At 44.4% G+C, this 11856-nt stretch overlaps 1 long non-coding RNA gene across 1 annotated transcript; it reads left to right on the top strand.

Annotated features, from left to right (window-relative positions):
• The first annotated feature begins 2305 nt into the window (after window positions 1-2305).
• Window positions 2306-6484, top strand: LOC117833030 (uncharacterized). The gene is made up of 2 exons (XR_004635317.2): window positions 2306-4252; window positions 5991-6484. It is a non-coding gene; the product is annotated as an uncharacterized lncRNA (long non-coding RNA).
• The last annotated feature ends 5372 nt before the right edge of the window (window positions 6485-11856 follow it).

The raw sequence follows: 11856 nt of genomic DNA, 5'->3' as shown, positions 1-11856 counted from the left end.
ATTGAAGATAGTGATGTGGCTTCTATCAGTCTCAATTATAATAAGGATCCAGTGGAATTTGCGTATGTAAATGTTCGTATATATTAGATGGTATACACACACTTACTTGAAGTTGTATGGAAGTAGTATGAAATCCTTGTGTTTGTGTCTGTCTAGGGAATTGTATACTATCATCAATGTTTTCTCTGGCTGATCCCGTAGATGTTTTTGGTTAACAGTGGATGGATCCATAAAGCCAACATGGAGGTACACTTCTGGTCGACACGTTTGAACTAGTATCCTAGTATTTTTTTTTCTCCAATTTATGCGCTAATTTTTTAACTAAATGTGAAGAAGACTTCTTTTATTGACCAATTACTATGGCAATAGATTATACCTTCTCTTTCCTCGTGAATTTGGGTTATGATGCTAATGTAATTGAAGTGTGCAACGAGGTATAACCAAGAGATGTCAAGTAAAATCCTAGTACAGTGAGATTTACTTGGTTATCTGAATATCGTAATTACATGTAAAAACTCTTCGTAACATACAGATTGTCTTTCCTTAGACTTTTCATCGTGAGTTTTCTATCTGTTAGCAATTTTTGTATACAGCGGAATAAAGATAATACTTTTTCTATAAAAAGATGTTTTCCTTTGAAAACTCAATGTTATGCACTATGTTTTCAATATTATGTACAGCTTATGTTGACTTGGGTAAGCCAACAGATATTCTTTTGCAAAGAAAAAACAGTACCACAAGTGTTAATCCATGACATAGTAGATATTCCTCAGCCGAAGAATGAAATTCCAAGTAAGTATCGGTGCACCCATATGCTTGGATGCACATCACCGACGGGTGGTATGGGCATCGTCATCGAGACGTCAACCGTACCCAAGTAGTTTAATCTTGTACTGCTCATGAGTATTCGCGACTTGACAGAGTCTTGCGCCGGTCGTCCCACGACAAGTAATCTGTCAGTTCCTTTATTTTGGGCGTGGTACTAACCTTTAGCAGCGTCACATCGGATGTTCAGATGCTAATTAGAAGGATTAAACATGACCTAATTACAAAACTAATTGCACAGATGGATTCTAATTCGCGAGATGAATATATTAAGGCTAATTAATCCATCATTAGCAACGGTTACTGTAGCACTATATTGTCAAATCATGGACTAACTAGGCTTAATAGATTCGTCTCGCAAATTAGACTCCATCTGTGCAATTAGTTTTATAATTAGACTATATTTAATACTCCTAATTAGTATCAAATATCTGATGTGACACGTGAAGTAGTAGGAGGAGGTATCCAAACATCAACTTTGTCCATTGCTGTCGATCGGTGGATGCTGTCTCATCAGCTTACTGTCAGATAGCTACCGGCTCCCTTTGAGATAACGATGGCCTAACGAGTCGCATCGACATCGCCCCGAGACACAACCCGGCCGGTCCTTCACATTGAGGTGGTGTTTGGATCAGTAGTCTATAGGCTAAACTTTAGCCCCTAAATTTTAATTTTGCTGGGCTATTTGGATCATATCCATGAACTAAACTTTAGTCTCTCATCAAACAATAACTGATTTGCCCCTCATTAATAACTCAATGCACATGCATAGAAATTCACATGCACCCATGCGTAGCTTCCATCATATGTGCATACAAAATTGTTCAGATGATCAGGTAATCCTCTAAAAGGCAAGCTGAATAGTTGCACAACTCAAGCTTAGGATTACTGCTTGCTCTTCTAGACATCTGACAAGCTTCAGTTTAAGCACCAGAATACCTGAATTCACCTGACAAACATCAAGCTGTGGTGTTAGAGATGAGATGATTGCTGTGTGATTTGAGGTAAGAGATGACAAATTCTTCAGTGAAGTCATCGAGAGACATCTTCAGCTTCTGCAGGATTTCGCTCGCCTCCCTGCGTTCCCATGGTCATGGGTAGCTAGGACTCACGGACAGGACCTCCTCACCGGTCTCTTCTCCTTTCCTCCTCTGCGCATTGCTCCACCCTCCTCGGCGCCGCAGCCATCCTCATCGCCGTGCCGGACGGACGCTCGGCCTTGCCGCCGGCCTCCCGCACACGGCCGCCACCGCTGCCTCCTCCATGACCGTCTTGCCCGCCTCCTCCTCTCCCACCGCTCCGGCGAGAGGGGCGACGGCGGGGCAGTGCGGGTGCGCGAGAAGGAGGGGCTGGACTCCACGTCGTCGTCGTCGCTCGCGCCTGGTGTGCCACCAAGCCCGCTCGACCCAGCGTCGGTGGCGTTCCTCTCCCCCACCGCGCTCGAGTGAAAGGATAGGGTGCGGGTGCGGGCGGAGGCTTGTGAGGCCGGCGAAGGCCGCGAGGGGTGGGCGGAGGCGGCGGGGCTGGCCGGAGGTAGGGGGCCGGTCGGAGGAGGCGGGGTCGGGTGGAGGCGGTGGGCGTTGGAGGCGGAGGAGAGAGAGTTGGTGCGGGAGGGGCAAGGGGGACCACACGGAGAAGAGAGAGGAAAGGGGGGCAAGGGGTGGAAATTGATCCGAGGGACCACTTTTAGCCCTCTCTAGGGCCTCTTTGGGAGCAAAAGATTTTAGTCCAAATTTTAGCTATTTGCTCATGCAGAAATACTACGTCAGAATCGATTTGTAGTGATACAGGCAAATTACTGTACTGTCAGGTGTGATTGGTACCCATCAGCACAATGGTTTTTGTGCTAGTGGGAAAGTACCCGTCAGCACAGTAACCACTGTTGTGACGGGCCACCTAATCACCCGCCACTGGCGCTGCCTCTCGCGCGCGTAGATCCAAAATTTTGGACAGGCCGTCCTTATCGCTCTTTTTCTTATCTCTTTCCCTCACGTCTCTCTCTCCCTCTCCACTCCTCTGCACAGACTTATCTCTTTCCTGTCTCTCCGTCCACTCCTCTGCATAGACCTTATCTCTTTCCCATCTCTCCCTCCACTCCTCCGGCCTCCGGTGGCGCGAGGCCCTCCCGGGCGGCCGGCGGCGGGGTGGGGCGGGGCGCGGGGCTCGGCCTCCCGGCCAGCCACCCCCCAACATGAGTCATCTTCAACCTCTAGCGACACCTTCCTCACTGCCCCATGCCTCGCGTCCACCTCCTTCTACAGCCTGCTCTTCGGCTGTGCGCGAGTCCGTTGTGGCCGGAGCTTCGAGTACGAGGGCATGTGGCATCATCGCGAAGCTTGCGCTGAGGCGAAACAAAGTCGTGAAGGTGGTGTGTCCATCCGATGCGTCTACAAATATCTGAACCAAAATGCCCCTGCGTGGGTAGTTATCTTAGTCGTAGTTGTAGGGGTATTTTCATCATCAGTCATGGACTATATTTATTAGAGTTGGCTGGTTTAGAGGTGTGCTTGGAACCCTAATTTTATTTGCTTAGAGACTAGCCAAGTGCTTAGAGAGAGATGAGGGAGATGAGAGGGTGAGAGCTTCTTTTGTCTTGATTTCTCCAACTTAGAGGGAGGATGAAGGGTGGACGCTAGTTCTCATCTTGTAAAAGATGTTGTCTTCATGATTTAGTCAACTTTATATCTCAAATCTGTGGCTAAATACTATTGTTTCTCCCGTTTTTCTTTTTTTAGAATTTTCCGGGTATTTTCGTGGAAATTTTCGTTCTACAAGTTTAAGCCCAAATCCCGCGAGGTTTGTTGGTGGAAATTGTTGCTAGACCTTTATGAGCATCTATGATGTGATCCCCTCTCAAATTCCTCACGAATTAGGCTTAAATTTGAAGTTTTCCCATAACCGTGTTCTTGGTAGGGCATTCGATTTTCTCCTAAATCCGCGGTGAATACTTGAGCTTTTTCGAAATCTTTCTCATGGATCTGTTGGTCCTTGAGGTGATGCATATATGGCTCAAGTTTCATTTGATTCCGTGAAGTATTGAAGGTTTTCCTTTAGTTTGAAGTTGGGCGTGTTTTCCTTTGTTCTTCTGTTCTTCGTTTCTGTTCGGGTTCGTGTTCGTGTGCAGCGACCGGTTGTCGGACGTGCGAGGCACGCTCGCCTGCGTTGGCAGCCGCTGCGCAGCGTCCGGGAGTGGGACCTGCGCAGGCCACCAGCTGCAAACCTGCAGGACGACGGGAGGTGGCCGGCTAAGGAAGGAGCCAGGCCAGGCAGCTGCACCAGGCCTGCCCGTGGGAGCGAGCAGCCCAGGCGGGTGCGGGCTCTCGGCCCAGCGACCAGCCAGCTGACTGGCCAGCAGCTACTCGGGCCAGGTGATCACGCGTAGAAAAGCTGCAGAGCCCCATGCTCAAGCTCGGCATTTCTCTATCAGGTAAGCCGGTAAGCAACGGCCACAACACGTGAATTTATCTTGAGGGAAATGCCACTTTCATAATTCAGTGACTAATGACAAAACCATCATTGCAAGTTGTTTAGTTTATTGTTTAAGCTTTGTTTTTTAGCTTGTCTCAGCTGCCTTGTTTTCTCAGCTTTAATTAGCTCTCAGTGAAATCCTCTGTTTTGCCTGCTAGTAGTCCAGTGTGCTACTATATGTTTGTTCTGGAGATCCATGCAACAGTTTAGCACGATTAATTTCCTTCGATGTGTCACTCTCAATAGTAAATCATTTACTGCATGCTTTAGGATATATATTGTTCAGTAGTCTTGCTTGCTAATCTTGTTTAGTCATTAATTAATTCAAGAATGCTTAGTTGAGTAATGATCTAGTATTGTTTTTGCTTGAATCTCTTGTGCAAGCTTTTTAGAGTATTGGTTTAGCTTTGCTTCCGCTTTGCTTTGAGCGTATCTAATTATTCTTAAGGTGAGCTTATCACTAGTTGACTTGTGTCATCTTAGCGATAGACGCGAGGTTTGTTTGGGGGTGACAATCGGGATATAGACCTTGTTCTCAAAGAGAGTTTTTAAAGACTCCCATCTGATCATCCATCCCAATCCTGCGTAATCTTTCTCGATTACACTCCCAGCCGATTAATTCTACATCAAATCTACCACGCATGCAAGTCCGTCAGTCTTCGACCCTCCAAGGCACGCAGACTCATCAACCACCCAATACTGCCCACGCACAGGGCATGCCCGTGCTCCGGCCTCGTCCCAAATCAATCCAGCAACGTGCAAGCTGCACCGCCATGCAAAACCAATCATGTTTAATCCCATCGACGATGTGGAATGGCCATGGGCCAATGAGCAAATTTGCAAGGCAAAGCTCCGACATGAAGCAATTGACGCCAAATTTAGTGCCAAAATAATAGCGGCAGGGAAAAGCATCTTGAAATTTCAAACCAGGTAATTACACTATCCATAGCCACTCAAAGGCATCTCTTTCATGGTTTGTTTTCCTACGCAATGGTGGAGCCAAACCATGGTTTCGATTGTGACCTTAATTAGCCTAACGCCAAATTCTTTGTGGCCTCACCATTCTTGATCTGTATCTGATATGTAATTGTGCAGCCACGCATATATGGCTCACAGAGAGTCCTACCTAGATATGATGGATTTGTTGGTCATTTCAGCTTCCGCCAACATCTCACTCAATTTCCTATCCGAAACTGCCATTCAAAACAGAGTAACAGACACAAACAGAATTGTGACTCTTCTTTGCATGTTCTTCTGAAGATCTCTGTGCTACTTTGTTGAATGTACATTTATATATTGCAATTGGTTCTGCCCGAGTGCAGCATGTCACATGGATGATATGCTTGCATACACCAACTTCAAAACCATAAGTAGCATGCTACTCCCTTTCCCATCATCAGAAAGGCATGTATCTTGTATCTTCCCTCATGCCGTTATCAAATATTTTTAATTTTTTGACAGAATGTCAAATATTTTTAATTGCTTTGATAGGGTTTCATCTCTCTCCTTTGAGAACTGCAAATCTCTGTATTGTCATAAAATTTAACAAGTTTTTAGTTTGAATATGTACAATTAATTAGACAATACTATTGCTTATGGACTAAATACATATGAGTATATATGATACAAATATTACGAATATTACTAAAATTCCATGGTTTGCAATATTGATTGAAGTATTGAACCCACGGAAACAGGAATGGAGAATCAATTACGGCCAGCCCCTTGGGCTCTACTCGTTCCACATGTGTGACTGCTTGGTGGCCGACGCTTTCGTCCACTCCGTATTCAACATCGCCATGTGTTATTCAACATCACCACATCGTTGCGTCCGAACCAAACGAACAGCCAGCCATACACAAATGCTCACAGAAGGCCATGGCTCGGCCTCTATCCAGGCTACGGAATCCTATGCAGCAGCTGGCGTCCGCTGCTTGTGGAGATCATGCTAGCACTCCATGAGTGGTGAAACAGAGATTTTTACCTTTATAAATATTTTCTATCTCGTTAAATAAATCAGCCTCTCTAGCCATGCTTCATCACCATTTTTTTTCATCCATCTTTTATTTGAAAAGAGAAGCTGTCATTGTCCACAAACTATTTCAGTTACACATGCATAGTAATGAGATGTCACTACCAGATGTAAAGTTACAATATCATGAACATAATGATTCACATGTAGATACAAGAATATGAGGTTGTGATGTTGAAGTAGGACATATGAAATGATTTGAGTTGCAACCTATGTTTGTCGAAACATGATAGCTTTTTTATGCATCCCCACGAATACATAAACAACACGGTAGATTGTCGAACAAACTACACCTCGTGTCAACTTGGTAGACGCAGAGAAGCTACTTTGACATTGTTTAGCTACGAATGTAGATTAGATTGGCTTCTCCATCGAACTCGGTCACTCTTCTCCTGGAGCACTTTGGTAGCTTCAGGTTGCACTAATATCTCACTTTACATCTACACATTTTGAAAACACAAAATCTGTGATAGTTTCAAGATCAATCCCAAGCTCCACATAAAAATTAGATGTCAAAGGGATCAATTACCTCACTCAAAATTTGGTTATTGAGCCTAGCTCTTCTCCATTAATGAAATGACATGCAGCTCTCCTGCACCACATGAGAAAGAAAACGTGACTCCTCTTCCACTTGAGTTACTTATACTACCTGTCCAGTTTACATATATATTGCCATTCCTTTAGCCCAAGTGCACACAACATGCGTTTTGTTTTCATGTAGCAGTTGAAATCATGAGTAGCATGCTACTTTCCTTGCATGTGTCAGTAGTAAGCAGACAAGCATTTCACCATTGTTTGAATTTCTATTCTTCGGAATTTTGTTGTTCCATTTATCACTTTTCCTTTACTTTTTTTCTTTCTTGATAGAGTGGCAAGTCTATGTATTGAGACAAACACTAGTATTCCAAAGATACCAAATTAGGAAAAAAAGATAAATCACAGATCACAGATGATTTGATGAAAATGCAGCATGTGCTGCTCGGCAGACATGAACTACGATGCCTCCTGCTAGCTGTCACCAGCGACCTCACGTCCAGACTCCTGACAGCAATCCACCACCACACTCCCAACAAATGAATTTGGTAATTATTTTGCAAACATGTTTGGAACTGAATATATGGGAGGAAATATCTGAATAGCAGGGTTGAACGGATGATAAGAAAGCTGCCCCGGTCCAAACCTCAGACGGTCAAACCTAAATGCTTATAATAGATGATATTCAAGAATCAAGATTAATCTAATAAAAATTCTGCTAATGTCAGTGCCATATGTCTCAACTTGTCGTTCTACGTGTTACAAGACCAACTGCTATTGTTGCCAGAGGATCCCAAATCTTCGACTTTGCTGGATGACTCGGTCAGCTTCCACCAACATCCCAGTCTCACTCGTCTCTAGTTTTCTCAGTTAACCAATTAACATCAATGCAAAAAAACGAGGATTAATTGGAGGCATACTGAACTCGTAGTCCATACAAAAGAAAACAGTCAAATGAATAGGCTAGGAATGTAGCCTGTCTCTTCTTCGCATTGTTCACCGATTATAAGGTTGAGATGTATATGTAGAGTGCTTACCATCTCGTCGAAATCATCACTAGGAAAGCATGGGTTAGTTACAAACTAAAAACATGTCTAGCATGCTACTTTATTCCCCTTTCACTAGGAAAGCATGCAAATACATATCGCCACGTCAAAAGCTTCAACTTTCATAAATTATCTCCCCTCCAAGGATCCACTCTTAAATCGATTACCATCATCCATAGCTTGTCTAACAGAAAGGTAAAACGTGGCTATTGCCGAGTGCCGACTAATCAGTGGAGGTGTTGCAAGATTCTGCGGTATCTCCAAAACACATTTTTTTTTAGAAAAACACATGCATAATATAATTGTTTTAGCAAAGACTCTGACACTAATTACAATGTTTTGGAGCAAAATTCATCGCACAAGATCCTTTTCATTTTGCATCCATGGTTTGAAAGTATCTTACTACTGGGTAATTGAATGAATTTGACCCCATGAAAGACATTACACAAACAATAATACGTGAGGCAGAAACAGTCCACCGTAGAATATCTACGACTACTAGCCGTTCCTGCTGTGCCTGGCGTGTGCCCTATTGTTCTGCCATTCCCCTGTTCCCCAGCATTTCTGTCCATACCTATATCAAGCTCTGCTCTCCGCTTCTATGCGCAAGAAGGACCGGGCGCTTGTTGGTTCGCTGGCACGTCCTCTGAGTCGACGAGCAGTTGACATGGCCAGGCATGGCAGTCCTCTTATTAGACAATGGCAGACTACACGTAGAACAAAGATTTCCATGCAAATTGTTCTCTTCTCCAATTTTTTGCAGGCTAATCGTACTTCTACCTATCTGACCACAATGTATTTACATCTATAAGACACTCAAGTAGAACATGGAATGTTAAGTCATCACTTGAATCCAACATTTGTCTCAAGAGCAAATCAAATGTTGTTGTATTAGAAGTTATGGCTTGCGTCGAGCTGGTAGAGAAAAAGGGTAGCACTTTCACATTGTTGGGCTACGTGCACAGGTCACTTTGAGAGGAGTAAGGTCAACATCTTCAAGTTTCGATGACAAATTAGCTGTTGGCTCGGGTCTGTAGAACTGGCAGAGAAGGGGAGGATACTATTGCGATGAAACTCCATCCCTCGATAGCCCCCACACTCATCAGGTCCTGTCTTCGTTACTTTGGCTTCCACCAATATCTCACTCCAAATGGTTACTAAGCTAATTCGGAGGTACACTATGTAAAATTTTTTATATGTGATACTTGTCCAGTGTAGATTTATATATATTGCCTTTCCATGTGTACAACATGCATAGTGCATGCATGCATGAATGTAGCGGTTGCAGGATCGTGAGTTTTGCATGATTACTTCCTTTGTGGATGTCCAGTAAGTAGTCATGGATTTCATCATTCTTCGGTTCCGTACTTCAGCAACGCCGATCGCTGCCTGTTCCATCCATGTCCTGCCACTGTCAGCAGCGATCGACCTGGTTCCTAGCGTGGCTTCAGTGTGCTCCTGCATTTCTATGTGGCTTTCCTGTAGCTGCAGGCAATACAAGACAACACTTATCGTTCGCTTCAAGACTATTTATTCTCTAGTTTTACATAGAGTTAAAGAAGTCTGAAAAAAAACCAATGGTTGAATGGCAGAAGATGTTGTAATTTTCATAATTTTCTTTTTAACTTTTTTTTCTTAATTTCAAACTGCCTTGTATTTGTATTTTCTTTTCATATTATATATATAACCAGCAGGGGTAAAACCCTCCTGTTTCATTAAAAAAAAATACAAGACAACACTTGCATTGGTGTGCTGATGGTGCGTACCATCCTCGGGCGCCTTGGGTCCCCAACTCGGCAACTCCTCTCTAACAATTCTGGATCCAGCGAGGAGCAGTGTACTGGAGAGACCTATATATGGATTTACATCGCTATCTTGAGCTACGAGGTAGACGACACGACAGGTCCCCTGTGGCCCAAAGACTTTTACAATCTTCACAAGTAAAACATAATGAATATGTATCAGCTGGTTCCGGTAAAATGCTCAAGGCTCTACTGCTTCCATAAATTGCTCACTTCACTCTTGGCATGTAGTCTTCTGGGGTGTAAGCAAGACAACACCGCAATCCATGACCACACACTCCAAACAAATGAACTTAGTAATGATTTGGCAAACATGTTTGGAATTAAATCTCTAGAAATAAATATGCAAGTCAATCTTTAGAAGTAAATACCTCAGACTTCATACAGTAAATACCTCAGACTTCATACAGACATCAAACTTATCTGGGACTACCCCTATCCAATGAAAAACTTCGCCTAGCAGCGTTCAGCCCACTCATTGCCAAAATCGACAGACAACTCAGTGGATGGAGAGCCGCACTCCTTAACGCCACGGGCAGAGTTGTGCTAATAAACTGTGTCATCGACAGCCAATTCACATATGCTATGTCAGTTCTTCTCCTCCCCCCGGCATTATCGAAGCACTGGACAGTAAGAGAAGACGTTTCCTGTGGTCTGGTGAAGAGAAAGTCAGTGGGGCACGATGCTTGGTGGCATGGGAGAACACTTGCAAAAAGAAAGAACACGGCAGGCTTGGCCTCAAGGACTTATCTCTGCAGAACAAGAGTCTTCTCCTTAAACTCCTACACTGGCTTCATTACCCGGATGAATCTTCCTGGGCTCGTTGGGTGCGCCGCCAAGTTAGCATGGCGGATCTTCGTGGAGAAATCATAGGAGCTCACTGGAATGCTCTTCAGGGGCTGCTGCCGATATACAGAACTTTAACCTACTCGGTAATTTCAAATGGCCAAGCTACCAGCTTCTGGCACGACCGCTGGCTGCCTGCCGGCCGACTAAGTGACAACTTCCCGATGCTTTTTCTCCCACACTGCGGATGACAATGTTTCAGTGGCCCAGATAGTGAATGACGGTTTACAAGCACACCTCGTCCCACGCTTATCACACCAGGCTGTGGACGAGCTGGAGAAACTCAACACTATGCTGGCTCGTGTCTCCCTCCGTGAAGGAGAGGATCGACGACTATGCGCCCTTGGCCAAGATCCCATCAATATGTCTTCTTCTGAAGTTTACTCCAAACTCATGCTCTCCTTCGGTTCATCCCCGTCCGCTTTTGCCAAGTTTGTATGGAAAAACAGAGCCCCCCTCGCATTCAGTTCTTCGGATGGCTGCTTGTACAAGGGTGGATTCAGAGCCGCGAAAATCTCGTCAAAAAACACGTCCTGGAAAATCCATCCTGTGAGCTGTGTGGGCAACATGAAGATTGCGATCAGATCATCTTCCGCTGCTGTTTCGCATCACACGTTTGGGAATCGCTCGGAATACAGACGGCGGGCGCAACAGTTACGCAGCTGATGACTGTTGCTTGTCCGACAACACTGCCGGCCACTCGGTTTTCAGACTTCCTTCTGCTTATATGCTGGATGCTTTGGAAACACAGAAGGTGTCTTCGACCGCTCACAACCATCGCATCAAGGGTTCTGGCAATCATGTAGAGACGAAGCTCGTCTCTGGAGCCAGCAGTTTAAACCAGAAGAGCATGAAATCCCCCAAGCCTGGTGCCTAGTCTTTAATTCAATGTAAACGAAACTGTAATCTGGATAGCTTCTCCACCCCCACTTTTTTTCATTGCTGAAAATGTAACTGTCAGACTTTGGCCTCCCAAAAGGCCCTATGAAAATGAATGAATTCAGGTGGGGATCTTCCCCCCCGGTGAACCTTCCAAAAAAAATATACAGTTTTGGTTTAAAATTACAAGAGAGAATAAAACAAAAGGTGACTCAGTTTAAAACATCAAATGGCCAAACTCGATCCTAAATGCTAATGTAAGGCTCATATTGGCCAAGTATCGAATCAAGAACTGCGTGTTACAAGACCAGCTGTTATTGTAGCCACATTAGAGCAAACTTTTGACTCTAGTAGCTCACTTGGTCACGTTCCACGAATATATCAGGTCTCACCCATCTCTAGCATTCTCAAGTAATCGCTTGAC

This window comes from Setaria viridis, chromosome 8 (genome assembly GCF_005286985.2).
Source record: "Setaria viridis chromosome 8, Setaria_viridis_v4.0, whole genome shotgun sequence".
Lineage (NCBI taxonomy): Eukaryota > Viridiplantae > Streptophyta > Magnoliopsida > Poales > Poaceae > Setaria > Setaria viridis.
This window is presented reverse-complemented; position numbering and strand designations above follow the sequence as displayed.